A 14,004-nucleotide genomic window follows, 5' to 3' on the forward strand; every position below is an offset into this window, starting at 1 on the left:
CTGATAGTGGATGGGTGAGTCCTGTTCATTGCATCCCTAAGAAAGGAGGTATTACTGTTGTTCCTAATGATAAGAATGAACTTATTCCACAAAGAATCGTTACATGATATAGAATGGTAATTGATTTTAGAAAATTAAACAAGCAACTAGAAAAGATCATTATACTCTGCCTTTTATTGATAAAATGCTAGAAATATTATCTAAGCACACACATTTTTGCTTCCTTGATGGATATTCTGTTTTTTCACAAAAACCAGTTTCTCAACCTGATCAAGAAAAGACCACTTTTACTTGTCCCTTTGGAACTTATGCTTATAGACGTATGCCTTTTGGTTTATGTAATGCACCTGCTACCTTTCAAAGATGTATGACTGCTATATTCTCTGACTTTTGTGAAAATATTGTTGAGGTTTTCATGGATGACTTCTCTGTTTATGGGAAGTCTTTTGATGATTGTTTAAGAAATCTTGATCGAGTTTTGCAGAGATGTGAACAAACAAATCTTGTCTTGAATTGGGAGAAGTGCCACTTTATGGTTAATGAAGGCATTGTCTTGGGTCATAAAATTTCTGAAAGAGGTATTGAAGTGGACAAAGCTAAGGTTGATGCAATTGAGAAAATGCCATGTCCTAAAGATATAAAAGGTATTTGTAGTTTCTTAGGTCATGCTTGTTTCTATAGGAGATTTATCAAAGACTTTTCTAAAATTTCTAGGCCTCTTACGAATCTTTTGCAAAAGGATATTCCCTTTGTTTTTTATGATGATTGTTTAGAAGCCTTTGAAACACTCAAGAAAGCTTAATTTCTGCACCTATTATTCAACCACCTGATTGGAACTTGCTTTTGAAATTATGTGTGATGCTAGTGATTATGCTGTTGGTGTTGTTCTAGGACAAAGAGTTGATAAGAAATTGAATGTTATCCATTATGCTAGTAAAACTCTAGATAATTTATGCTAGTAAAACTTTATTCATGGTGCTTTCCGTAAAATGCTTGCCAAGTATGATGTTAACCATAGAATTGCATCACCTCATCATCCTCAGTCTAGTGGTCAAGTTGAACTTAGCGATAGAGAAATAAAATTAATTTTGCAAAAGACTGTCAATAGGTCCAGGAAGAATTGGTCTAATAAATTAGGTGATGCACTTTGGGCTTATAGAACAGCATAGAAAAATCCTATGGGTATGTCTCCTTATAAAATGGTTTATGGAAAAGCTTGTCATTTGCCTCTTGAGTTAGAACATAAAGCATATTGGGCCATCAAAGAACTCAATTATGATTTCAAACTCGCTGGCATGACATTTGCCTCTTGAGTTAGAACATAAAGCATATTAGTTCTTTAGATGAATGGAGAACCCAAGCTTATGAAAATGCAAAATTATTCAAAGAAAAAGTTAAAAGATGGCATGACAAAAGAATCCAAAAGCGTGAGTTTAAAGTCGGAGAATATGTTCTTTTGTACAACTCTCGTTTCAGATTCTTTGCAGGAAAACTCCTCTCAAAATGGGAAGGCCCCTACGTTATCGAGGAGGTTTATCGGTCTAGAGCCATCAAAATAAATAATGCCGAAGGTACTAACCCGAAGGTTGTCAATGGGCAACGAATAAAACAGTATATCTTAGGTACGCCCATTAATGTTGAAAGTAATATTATCCAAACTTTGACACCGGAAAAACACATAAAAGAGTCCTTCCGGAACACTCCAGAATAGTGAAAATAAGGAGGTACGTGATACGGTAAGTAAACGGACTCCGGAAAATCCGCAAAAATATTTTTTGTCAGTTTTGAAATATTTAGAAAAATAGGAAAATAAGAAACTTCCAGGAAGCATAACCTGGTGGGCACAAGACACGAGGGTGGGTTGTGCCCACCTGGGACACCTTCCGGACTCCGTTTTTCTATAGCTTTCTTGTTTTCCAAGATAAAAAATTCTATATATACTCCCCGAACCTGTTAACCACCGTATCGCGGAGAAATCCTCTATTCCCTTTTCTTGTTGTTTTCTGTGTAATTCTGAAAATATGTCGTCCCAAGACTCCGACGGAGAGAGCTATGTCTCACATCTCATTGCTGACCCAAAGACCTATGGGGACCTATCCCCTTATGTTCGAACTACAAATGACGAGGAGGATGCTCACTTGATGAGGATCGATGATTCAAGCTCGGAGGAGGAGGATGTTCCTCTGCCTCAACCTGGAAATATGCACATGGAGTTCAAGAAGTCAAGTCTCCCTAAGAGAGCTAACCGGTCTAAAAACCAATCTATTCCTTTTCGTTTTCGGCAGAAAAGCAAAGGGGATTTATGTGATAGGATCTTGAAGCTGGAGCTGGAAGTCGATGATTTAAAGGAGGAAATTTCTCTCCTCAACTAAAATATGAAAAAGTTGAAGGCAGAATTGCCATCACCACCATCATCTTCTCCACCACCAAAAGAGAATTGAGTAACGGGTATGGGCACTACCCTTGGCTTCTGCCAAGCTTGCGGGAGGTGCCCCGGTATCGTATCATCCCCCTATCTTTTTGCCTTTACTTATTTTAGTTCTGTCTTTTGCATTAGATGAATACAAGTTTAGTTCGATCCTTTCTTCTTTGAGAGTTTTCTTAGCGATCTATCCTTGTAATCATGTGTAAGATGTATAATAAAGTTTAGTTTGACTTTTTGATTTCTTTACTTTCATGTTGCAAATAAAAGAAAGGAAATAAGGAAGAAAAAGAGAAAGGAAATAAATAAAAGGAAATAAATAATGAAAAAAGATCATATACTAATATTATGGTTGGTGATGACACCACATAAGGAAAAGTATTAGTAGAAAATTTTATTAGAGATTGACAAACATAGCATTAGTCAATGGAGCAACTCATGAAAGGATTAATAAGGGAAGAGAAGATTCACATATGAAAATACTATCCTAGAAATCTTTTGTGGTTGTGAGCCCTCATCAAAATATTATATGCCAACATTGTTGACGTTGGAAAAGGAAGAAAACTTAATGGTTTATGTTTGTTTATTTTCACATAGAAGTCATATTGTCATGGGTCCTTTAACATGTGGTGCTTGCCCCCTATATTTGCTAGCTAAAAATTCCGCACTAAGTAGAGATACTAATTGTGCACCCAAAAACCCTTAAACCCAAATCTTATTTTCAAGAGTCCACCATACCTACCTAGGGATTGAGCAAGATCCCTCAAGTAAGTTGTCATCGGTGCAAAAAGGCAATAAAAATTGCTTCTAAATGTGTGAGATCATTTAGTGTAAGAGAAAATTGAGCATTGTACGAACTTGTGATGGTGAAGAATAAAAGCGAAAAACTACATAATAAAGGTTGCTATCACAAGGGGCAATACAACGTGACGTTCTTTTGCACTAAGGGGTTGAGCATACAAACAAATAAGCTCATGGCAACCTCTGCTTCCCTCTGCGAAGGGCCTATCTTTTACTTTTATGTATTTACTTTTATGCAAAGAGTCAAAGTTTACCCTCTATTCCTTTTTATTTTTCTCCTTTGGCAAGCATCATGTGGTGAGGAAAGATCTAGGCACATATGTCCAGTTGAATATAGATAGCATGAGTTATTATTGTTGACATCACCCTTGAGGTGAGTGCGTTGAGAGACGAAACTATAAGCCCCTATCTTTCTATGTGTCTGGTTGAAACGTTTTGCTCATGTGTACACGGTGAGTGTTAGCAATCATAGAAGACTATATGATGGTTGAGTATGTGAACTTGCCTAAAGGCTCCGATATGTGACCCTTCCTGAAAAGATGATGAATTGTAGTTGCAAAGTTGACTGAGAACATAGTTTGTTGGTTTTTAATAGAGTTTTTTTGCTTTATACTTCAATAGTGTGATGAATTGTCGCTTATTCATGAGAAGTCTATGATAAGAGCTTTATGATAAGAGTCTTATGTTTAAGTTTGTTGCTGTTATAATAATGAACATGATGTTTCTATGTCCGTATTTTGTTTTTATCAACACCTCTCTCTCTAAGCATGGACATGTTTTTCAATTTCGGTTTTCGCTTGAGGACAAGCGAGGTCTAAGCTTGGGGGAGTTGATACGTCCATTTTGCATCATGTTTTCTTACTGTTATTTATGATGTTTTTATCCACAATAATGCTTTTTGGAGCAATTCTAATGCCTTTTCTCTCATAATATGCAAGGTATACACAAAGAGGGAGAATTTCGCCAGCTGGAAATCTGGACCTGGAAAAGCTACATCAGGCCACCTATTCTGCACAACTCCAAACAAGTTGAAACTTTACAAGGATTTTTTATGGAATATTTGAGGAATATTGGAGCAAATAACTACCAGAGGGGGCCCACCAGGTGGGCACAACCCACCTGGGCACGCCCTGTTGGGTTTTGCTCACCTAGGCCCACCTCCGGTGCCCATCTTATGGTATATAGGTCATTTTGACCTAGAAAAAATAATAAGAAGAGGACTTTTGGGACGGAGCGCCGCCGTCTCGAGGCGGAACTTGGGCAGGAGCACTTTTGCCCTCTAGCGGAGCGATTCCGCCGGGGGAACTTCCCTCCCGGAGGGGGAAATCATCGTCATCATCATCACCAACAACTCTCCCATCTTGGGGAGGATAATCTTAATCAACATATTCAACAACACCATCTCATCTCAAACCCTAGTTCATCTCTTGTGTTCAATCTTGTTACCGGAACTATAGATTGGTGCTTGTGGGTGACTAGTAGTGTTGATTACATCTTGTAGTTGATTACTATATGGTTTATTTGATGGAAGATTATATGTTCAGATCCAATATGCTATTTAATACCCCTCTAATCTTGACCATGATTATCATTTGTGAGTAGTTACTTTTGTTCTTGAGGTCATGGGAGTAATCATGTTGCAAGTAATCATGTGAACTTGATATGTGTTCGATATTTTGATAGTATGTGTGTTGTGATTCCCTTAGTGGTGTCATGTGAACATCGACTACATGACACTTTTCACCATATTTGGGCCTAATGGAATGCATTGTGGAGTAGCAATTAGATGATGGGTTGCGAGAGTGACAGAAGCTTAAACCCCAGTTTATGCGCTATTCCGTAAGGGACCGATTGGATCCAAAAGTTTAATGCTATGGTTAGAATTTATTCTTAATACTTTTCTCATAGTTGTGGATGCTTGCGGGAGGGTTAATCATAAGTAGCAGGTTTGTTCAAGTAAGAACAGCACCTAAGCACTGGTCCACCCACATATCAAATTATCAAAGTATCAAACACAAATCAAACTAAAATGGTGAAAGTGACTAGATGAAAATCCCGTGTACCCTCAAGAACACTTTGCTTATTATAAGGGACCGTTTTGGCCTGTCCTTTGCCTCAAAAGGATTGGGCTACCTGGCGGCACTTTTGTTACTACTATCGTTACTTGCCCATTACAAATTATCTTGCTATCAAACTACTCCGCTTACAATTTCAGCACTTGCAGACACTACCTTACTGAACACTACTTGTCATTTCCTTTTGCTCCTCGTTGGGTTCAACACTCTTACTTATCGAAAAGAGATACAATTGATCCCCTATACTTGTGGGTCATCAATCAACCGACGAAATCGCCGTGAATTCATTTTATTCGAGATGATTTGAGGGTCTTCTTCCGGTCATAGAGTGTACAGTGCGCAGACACATCAGGACCTTGCGGCCTCCGCTAGACATTCCATCTCACCGTACCAGATGACTTGAGGATGCGCGCGGTATGTTCAGTCTCACCCTAAATCGGCTGGCATGGCCTACTTTCCTGAACATATTCTAACCATATACGTCAAAGGGGATTTTCCCCACTTCTTTCTATATTAGGCAAATTAATGATGTATTGTTCTTTTGATTACTCTCATATTTCCATGACATCATGTTTACCCTATCTATTTTATTATAGATTTTTGTCCTTCGATTTCGACTGTTGTACAGTTCTTTCAATTTGGGCCCATATTTGCATGTTACATATTTTCTTTAACAATCCTACCATTTTCTGCAGCGCGTCCCTTGCCATGCAACAGAATCTGTAGTGCACAATCTTTCCCTTTACATAAATCAAGACTGCAGGGATGTCATACTGCACACAAACCATGGATTTACAATCGTTGCTACTGTAAGACTTGATGAACGCATTGACTCCTATTTTGGCACTGGCTTTTGGAAAGAAAGTTCTAAGTTTTATGAACTGAAAGCTGGCACTAGAATTGCACTGCACATAAAAGGGTCTGGTCATGAGATATATGCTAACTTCCCCGACGATATCATCCGTCCAGACTTTGTTCGAAGTAAGTTTTCTTTTCAACTATCTGCATGTTGACTTACCCAGCATTATCAAATGAATTATGTAGTATTTAAGCAACCAATTGTTATTCCCTTTTCTTACTATATTCCTACCTAATAACTTCTAGTTACCAATACACTTTTCTATTTCGCTGTTTTAACTAAATATTCCCTATACTCCCATTTCTATCAGAAAGCGTCGCTGACAAGGAGACTCCGGAGGTGGAGAACGGGGTTGCCAACAAGCGGAGGCGGGACGAGCTAGAATTGCAAGCAACTCCAGCACTAGACTTCATCAGCAGCCTCCCTGATGATATGTTGACAGTCATCATCTCCCTCCTCACAATCAAATATGGGGCGCGGACAACCATCCTTTCTCGGCGGTGGCGCCCCCTATGGAACTCTAGCCCTCTCGACCTCATCGACACCCACGAGCTCTGCCATGGCTATCTCAAAAGCTTGGATGCGTTCTCCAAGATCCTCGACAGTCACCTTGGCCCAACCAGAGGCCTTAGAATGGGAAAGTTTCGTTCCAACGGCAAGGGCTGAGCCAATCTTGATGACTGGTTCCGATCCCCCGCCCTAGATCAGCTCGAGGAGCTCACTTTTGATGATGGGCATATGCGCTCGCTGCCAACATCCGCGCTCCACCTCGCACCCACGCTGCGCGTCGCCAAGTTCAGGAACTGCCATTCCCCCCTTAATGACGCGCCCGCTCTTATTCTACCACGACTGAAGCACCTCGACCTTGTCGCTGTCTGCCTCTCAAACAGTGACATGGAGCGCCTGCTCCGTGGCTGTACTGCACTTGAGTACCTTCGTCTTCAGGCAATCAATGGGTTGAGTACCTTCCACATCACCTCCATGACTCTCCGGACTATTTATGTGTGTTGCTGGTTGATAACTCACAAGTATAGGGGATCACAACAGTTTTTGAGGGTAGAGTATTCAACCCAAATTTATAGATTCGACACAAGGGGAGCCAAAGAATATTTGAAGGTATTAGCAGCTGAGTAGTCAATTCAACCACATATGGAGATTAATTATCTGCAACAACATGATCTGTAGCAAAGTAGTACAATAGTTTTGATAATAGTGACAACAGTAATGGTAACGGTAACAGTGATAGTAGTAATTTTATAGCAAATGCAATGGTAACAATAGCAATAGTAACTTAGCAAGATCAATATAAGATAAATACGTAGGCATTGGATCGGTGACTTGTTGTATGATATTCATCATGAGACAGTTATAACCTAGGGTGATACGACACTAGCTCCAGTTCATCAATATAATGTAGGCATGTATTCCATAAGGAGTCATACGTGCTTATGGAAAGAACTTGCATGACATCTTTTGTCCTACCCTCCCGTGGCAGTGGGGTCCATATTGGAAACTAAGGGATATTGAGGCCTCCTTTTAATAGAGAACCGGAACAAAGCATTAACACACGGTGAATACATGAACTCCTCAAACTACGGTCATCACCAGGAGTGGTCCCGACTATTGTCACCCCGCGGTTGCCGGATCATAACACGTAGTAGGTGACTATAAACTTGCAAGATTGGATCTAGAACATGGATATAATGGTGATAACATAAATGATTCAGATCTGAAATCATGGCACCCGGGCCCAAAGTGACAAGCATTAAGCATGGCAAAGTCATAGCAACATCAATCTTAGAACATAGTGGATACTAGGGATCAGGCCCTAACAAAACTAACTCGATTACATGATGAATCTCATCCAACTCCTCACCGACCAGCGAGCCTACGAAGGAATTACTCACTCCCGGTGGGGAGCATCATGGAATTGGCGATGGAGATGGGTTGGTGATGATGAAGAACGAAGATCCCCCTCTTCGGAGCCCCAAACGGACTCCAGATCTGGCCTCCTGATGAAGAACAGGAGGTGACGTCGGCTTTGTCTCGTGGATCGTGATAATTGATAACCCACAAGTATAGGGGATCAATTGTAGCCTCTTTCGATAAGTAAGAGTGTCGAACCCAACGAGGAGCTAAAGGTAGAACACATATTCCCTCATGTTTTATCGACCACCGATACAACTCTACGCACACTTAACGTTCGCTTTAACTAGAACAAGTATGAAACTAGAAGTACTTTGTAGGTGTTTTTGGATAGGTTTGCAAGAATAATAAAGAACATGTAAATAAAAAGTAGGGGCTGTTTAGAAGACGACAAAACTAAGTTAGTTTTAGTAGAGAGCTTTTTGTCACGCAAGAAAGTTATTTGTCCCTAGGCAATCGATAACTAGACCGATAATCATTATTGCAATTTTATTTGAGGGAGAGGCATAAGCTAACATACTTTCTCTACTTGGATCATATGCACTTATGATTGGAACTCTAGCAAGCATCTGCAACTACTAAAGATCATTAAGGTAAAACCCAACCATAGCATTAAAGCATCAAGTCCTCTTTATCCCATACGCAAACAACCTACTTACTCGGGTATATGCTTCTGTCACTCACGCCACCCACCATAAGCAAATCATGAACATATTGCAAACCCTACAGCGGGAATCCCTCACGCTTGCGCGACACGGAGAGCACCATAGGACAGCACCAATAATAAAACATGCAACTCAAACCAATCACGATCATCAATTAACCCATAGGACAAAACGGATCTACTCAAACATCATAGGATAGCCATACATCATTGGGAAATATTATATAGCGTTGAGCACCATGTTTAAGTAGAGATTACAGTGGGTAAGAGAGGGGTTACACCGCTGCATAGAGGGGGGAAGAGTTGGTGATGATGGCGGTGAAGTTGTTGGTGAAGATTGCGGTGATGATGATGGCGCCCGGTGGCACTCCAGCGCCACCGGAAGCGAGGGGGAGAGAGCCCCCCTCCTTCTTCTTCTTCCTTGACCTCCTCCCTAGATGGGAGAAGGGTTTCCCCTCTGGTCCTTGGTCTCCATGGCATGGGAGGGGCGAGAGCCCCTCTGAGATTGGATCTGTCTCTCTGTCTCTCTCTGTTTCTGCGTTCCCAGATCTGGCCTTTCACCGTTTCTTTTATAACCGGATATCCGTAACTCCGATTGGGCTGAATTTTGGACACGATCTCTATCTGGAAATTAGCTTTCTTGCAGCAAAAGAAGGGCTCCAACCACCTTACGGGGTATCCACGAGGGTCCAGGGCGCGCCTGACCCCCTGGGGCGCGCCCCCCTGCCTCGTGGCCCCCTCGGGCATCGTATCGCGTTGATTCTTCTTCCCAAAAATCACATATATTCCAAAAAAAATCTCCGTCAGTTTTTATCCCGTTTGGACTCCGTTTGATATGGATTTTCTGCGAAACAAAAAACATGCAACAAACATGAACTGGCACTGGGCACTGGATCAATATGTTAGTCCCAAAAATAGTATAAAAAGTTGCCAAAAGTATATGAAAGTTGTATAATATTGGCATGGAACAATCAAAAATTATAGATACGACGGAGACGTATCATCATCCCCAAGCTTAATTCCTACTCGTCCTCGAGTAGGTAAATGATAAAAAGATAAATTTTTATGTGGAATGCTGCCTAGCATAATCTTGATCACATAATCTAATCATGGCATGAATATTAAGACACGAGTGATTTAAAGCAATAGTCCATCATTTGACATTAAGACAATAACACTTCAAGCATACTAATAAAGCAATCATGTCTTTTCAAAATAACATGGCCAAAGAAAGTTATCCCTACAAAATCATATAGTCTGGCTATACTGCATCTTCACCACAAAAAATATTCAAATCATGCACAACCCCGATGACAAGCCAAGCAATTGTTTCATACTTTTGATGTTCTCAAACCTTTTCAACTTTCACGCAATACATGAGCGTGAGCCATGGATATAACACTATAGGTGGAATAGAATATGATGGTGGAGGTTGTGTGGAGAAGACAAAAAGGAGAGAGTCTCACATGGACGCGGCTAATCAACGGGCTATGGAGATGCCCATCAATTGATGTCAATGTGAGGAGTAGGGATTGCCATGCAACGGATGCACTAAGAGCTATAACTGTATGAAAGCTCAAACGGGAAACTAAGTGGGTGTGCATCCAACTTGCTTGCTCATGAAGACCTCGGGCATTTGAGGAAGCCCATCATCGGAATATACAAGCCAAGTTCTATAATGAAAATTCCCACTAGTATATGAAAGTGATAACTCAAGAGACTCTCTATATGAAGAACATGGTGCTACTTTGAAGCACAAGTGTGGTAAAAGGATAGTAACATTGTCCCTTCTCTCTTTTCTCTCATTTTTTTATTTTTTTTTCTCTTTTTTTGGTGGGCTTCTTTGGCCTCTTTTTTTATTTGGGCTTCTTTGGCCTCTTTTATTTTGATAACCTCACCTGGGACAATGTTCTAATAATGATGATCATCACACTTTTATTTACTTACAACTCAATATTACAACTCGATACTAGAACAAAGATATGACTATATATGAATGCCTCCGGCGGTGTACCGGGATGCGCAATGATCTTTCGTAGCAATGACATAAAAAAACGGACAAGCCATGAAAACATCATACAAGCTATCTTACGATCATGCAAAGCAATATGACAATAAATGCTCAAGTCATGTATATGATGATGATGGAAGTTGCATGGCAATATATCCCGGAATGGCTATGGAAATGCCATGATAGGTAGGTATGGTGGCTGCTTTGAGGAAGATATAAGGAGGCTTGTGTGTGATAGAGCGTATCGTATCACGGGGTTTGGATGCACCGGCGAAGTTTGCACCAACTCTCGAGGTGAGAAAGGGCAATGCACGATACCGAAGAGGCTTGCAATGATGGAAGGGTGAGAGTGCGTATAATCCATGGACTCAACATTAGTCATAAAGAACTCACATACTTATTGCAAAAATCTATTAGTCATCGAAACAAAGTACTACGCGCATGCTCCTAGGGGGATTGATTGGTAGGAAAAGACCATCTCTCGTCCCCGACCGCCACTCATAAGGAAGACAATCAATAAATAAATCATGCTCCGACTTCATCACATAACGGTTCACCATACGTGCATGCTACGGGAATCACGAACCTCAACACAAGTATTTCTACAATCCACAACTACCCACTAGCATGACTCTAATATCACCATCTTTATATCGCAAAACTATTGCAAGGAATCAAACACATCATATTCGGTGATCTACAAGTTTTATGTAGGATTTTATGACTAACCATGTGAATGACCAATTCCTGTCATCTCTCTAAATAGATATAAGTGAAGCAAGAGAGTTTAATTCTTTCTACAAAAGATATGCCCACGCTCTAACAAATATAAGTGAAGCAAAAGAGCATTCTACAAATGGCGGGTTTCTATGTGAAGAGAAACAGGCAATCCAAACTTCAAATGATATAAGTGAAGCACATGAAGCATTCTATAAAGCCATACTCAAAAGATATAAGTGAAGTGCAAAGAGTATTCCATAAATCAACCAGGGACTATCTCATGCTAGCATGGTGCATAAAATAAAAAGTGAAAACTAAAAGCAAAAGACGCTCCAAGATTTGCACATATCGCATGAACGAAACGAATCCGAAAACATACCGATACTTGTTGAAGAAAGATGGGATGCCTTCCGGGGCATCCCCAAGCTTAGACACTTGAGTCTCCTTGAATATTTACTTGGGGTGCCTTGGGCGTCCCCAAGCTTGATCTCTTGCCTCTCCTCCTTATCCTCATATCAAAACATCCTCGATCTTCGAACACTTCATCCACACAAAACTTCAACAGAAAACTCGGTAAGATCTGTTAGTATAATAAAGCAAATCACTACTCTAAGTACTGTTGCAAACCAATTCATATTTTGTTTTTGCATTGTAGCTACTGTAATATATCTTTTCCATGGCTTAATCCACTGATATAAATTGATAGTTTCATGAAAACAAGCAAACTATGCATCAAAAACAGAATCTGTCTAAAACAGAACAGTCTGTAATAATCTGAACATTCACCATACCTCTAGTACTCCAAACATTCTACCAAAATTAGGAAAAATAAACAATTTGTATAGAAAGACAGTGCAAAAAGTTTCAGAACCAATTGACGTTCCAGTAAAAAAATGTAAAATCGCGCACTACAACCAAAGTTTCTGTCCTGCACCGCACAAACCAACAAGCATTGTAAACATCCTAAAAGCAAACCTTGGCACATTATTTTTATAATAAATGGAATTGTACAAGGGGGTAATTATTTTTGTTGAGAAGTTTCTGTAATCAAGATTCACAAAGTTTCCGTGAGCATGAACAAAGTTCAAGGAGCTTCCCCACTTCAACAATGCTTGTCTCTCTCACCTTCACTTTCCTCTTTGAAAAAAGTTTTGGGTTCCCCTCTTTATTCTTTTGTTTTTAAACTATATGAAAGCACTCAACAGAAATAAATGACTCTCTAAAACTTCCGGGTTGTCTCCCTAGCAGCGCTTTCTTTAAAGCCATTAAGTTAGGCATATAGTGCTCAAGTAATGGATCCACCCGGATCCCAAGGTATATCAAAGCCAATTTTAATTAACAATGATTTGTAATTTAGTAGTGAGCACAAAGTAACATATATCATGCAACAACGAAGTCTAACTCTCTTCCTATGCATCGGCATGTCATAGAAGAACATTCATGCACACAAAGTAAAGGCCAATGCATAGTATAAAAAGTTTCTTGCAATTTTTTCGTGTTGGAAACATAAAGAGGCGGAGATGTAGTTCCTCTCTCATAATAATTGCAAGTAGGAGCAGCAAGCACATGCATATTATATCTATCAAAATCATCATGTGTAATAGTAAAACGCAACCCATCAATATAATCCTTAATAAGGGCAAACTTCTCCGATATAGTGTAGTCGGGAGAATTCAAAAATATAATAGGACTATCATGCGTGGGTGCAATAGCAAAAATTTCATGTTTAACATAAGGAACTATAGCAAGTTCATCTCCATAAGCATAATTCATATTGGCATCTTGGCCACAAGCATAGCAAACATCATCAAAAAGGAATATTTCAAAAGAATCAACGGGATCATAACAATCATCATAGCATTCATCCTTCGGTAAGCACAAAGGGAAATTAAACAATGTATGAGTTGAAGAGTTACTCTCATTAGAAGGTGGGCACGGGTGATCAATCCTCTCTTCCTCCTTTTGTTCTTTGCTCTCCTCCTCATCTTTTTCATCTGATGAGCTCACAATGTCATTAATTTCTTCTTCCATAGACTCCTGCAAAATATTAGTCTCTTCTTGGACAGCGGAGACTTTCTCAATAAATTCATCAATATTGGAATTAAACTCATAATTATCATAGCAATGTTTAAGGATAGCTAAATTTTCAGGTCTATAAACAACATCATGAAGATTTTCACACTTTTCGAACAAAGATTCAATTTCATAAGCACCCATAAAAGCAACAAATTCTTCTATTTGTTCCACATCATAGTAATCATATATACCATTAGCATAAGAAGCCAAGGTTTTGTTATCATTAAATTTGCATAAAAAGGGAAGGTGTGGAGCCCTCATCCTAGAGCAACAAGTATAATCATAACTCAAGCATACTGGCCGAGCATACCACTTCAACATATAAATTTGATCCCATAATAGTTTCCCTTTTTTAGTCAAGCGATAATCCCTAAAGTATTCACGTTGGTCCAAAGTGTCTCCCATTACCAGATTGAATGGGGTTTTCTCAGGATTATCAAAGTAGTACAT

Source organism: Aegilops tauschii, chromosome 5, assembly GCF_002575655.3.
Source record: "Aegilops tauschii subsp. strangulata cultivar AL8/78 chromosome 5, Aet v6.0, whole genome shotgun sequence".
Taxonomy (NCBI): Eukaryota; Viridiplantae; Streptophyta; class Magnoliopsida; order Poales; family Poaceae; genus Aegilops; species Aegilops tauschii.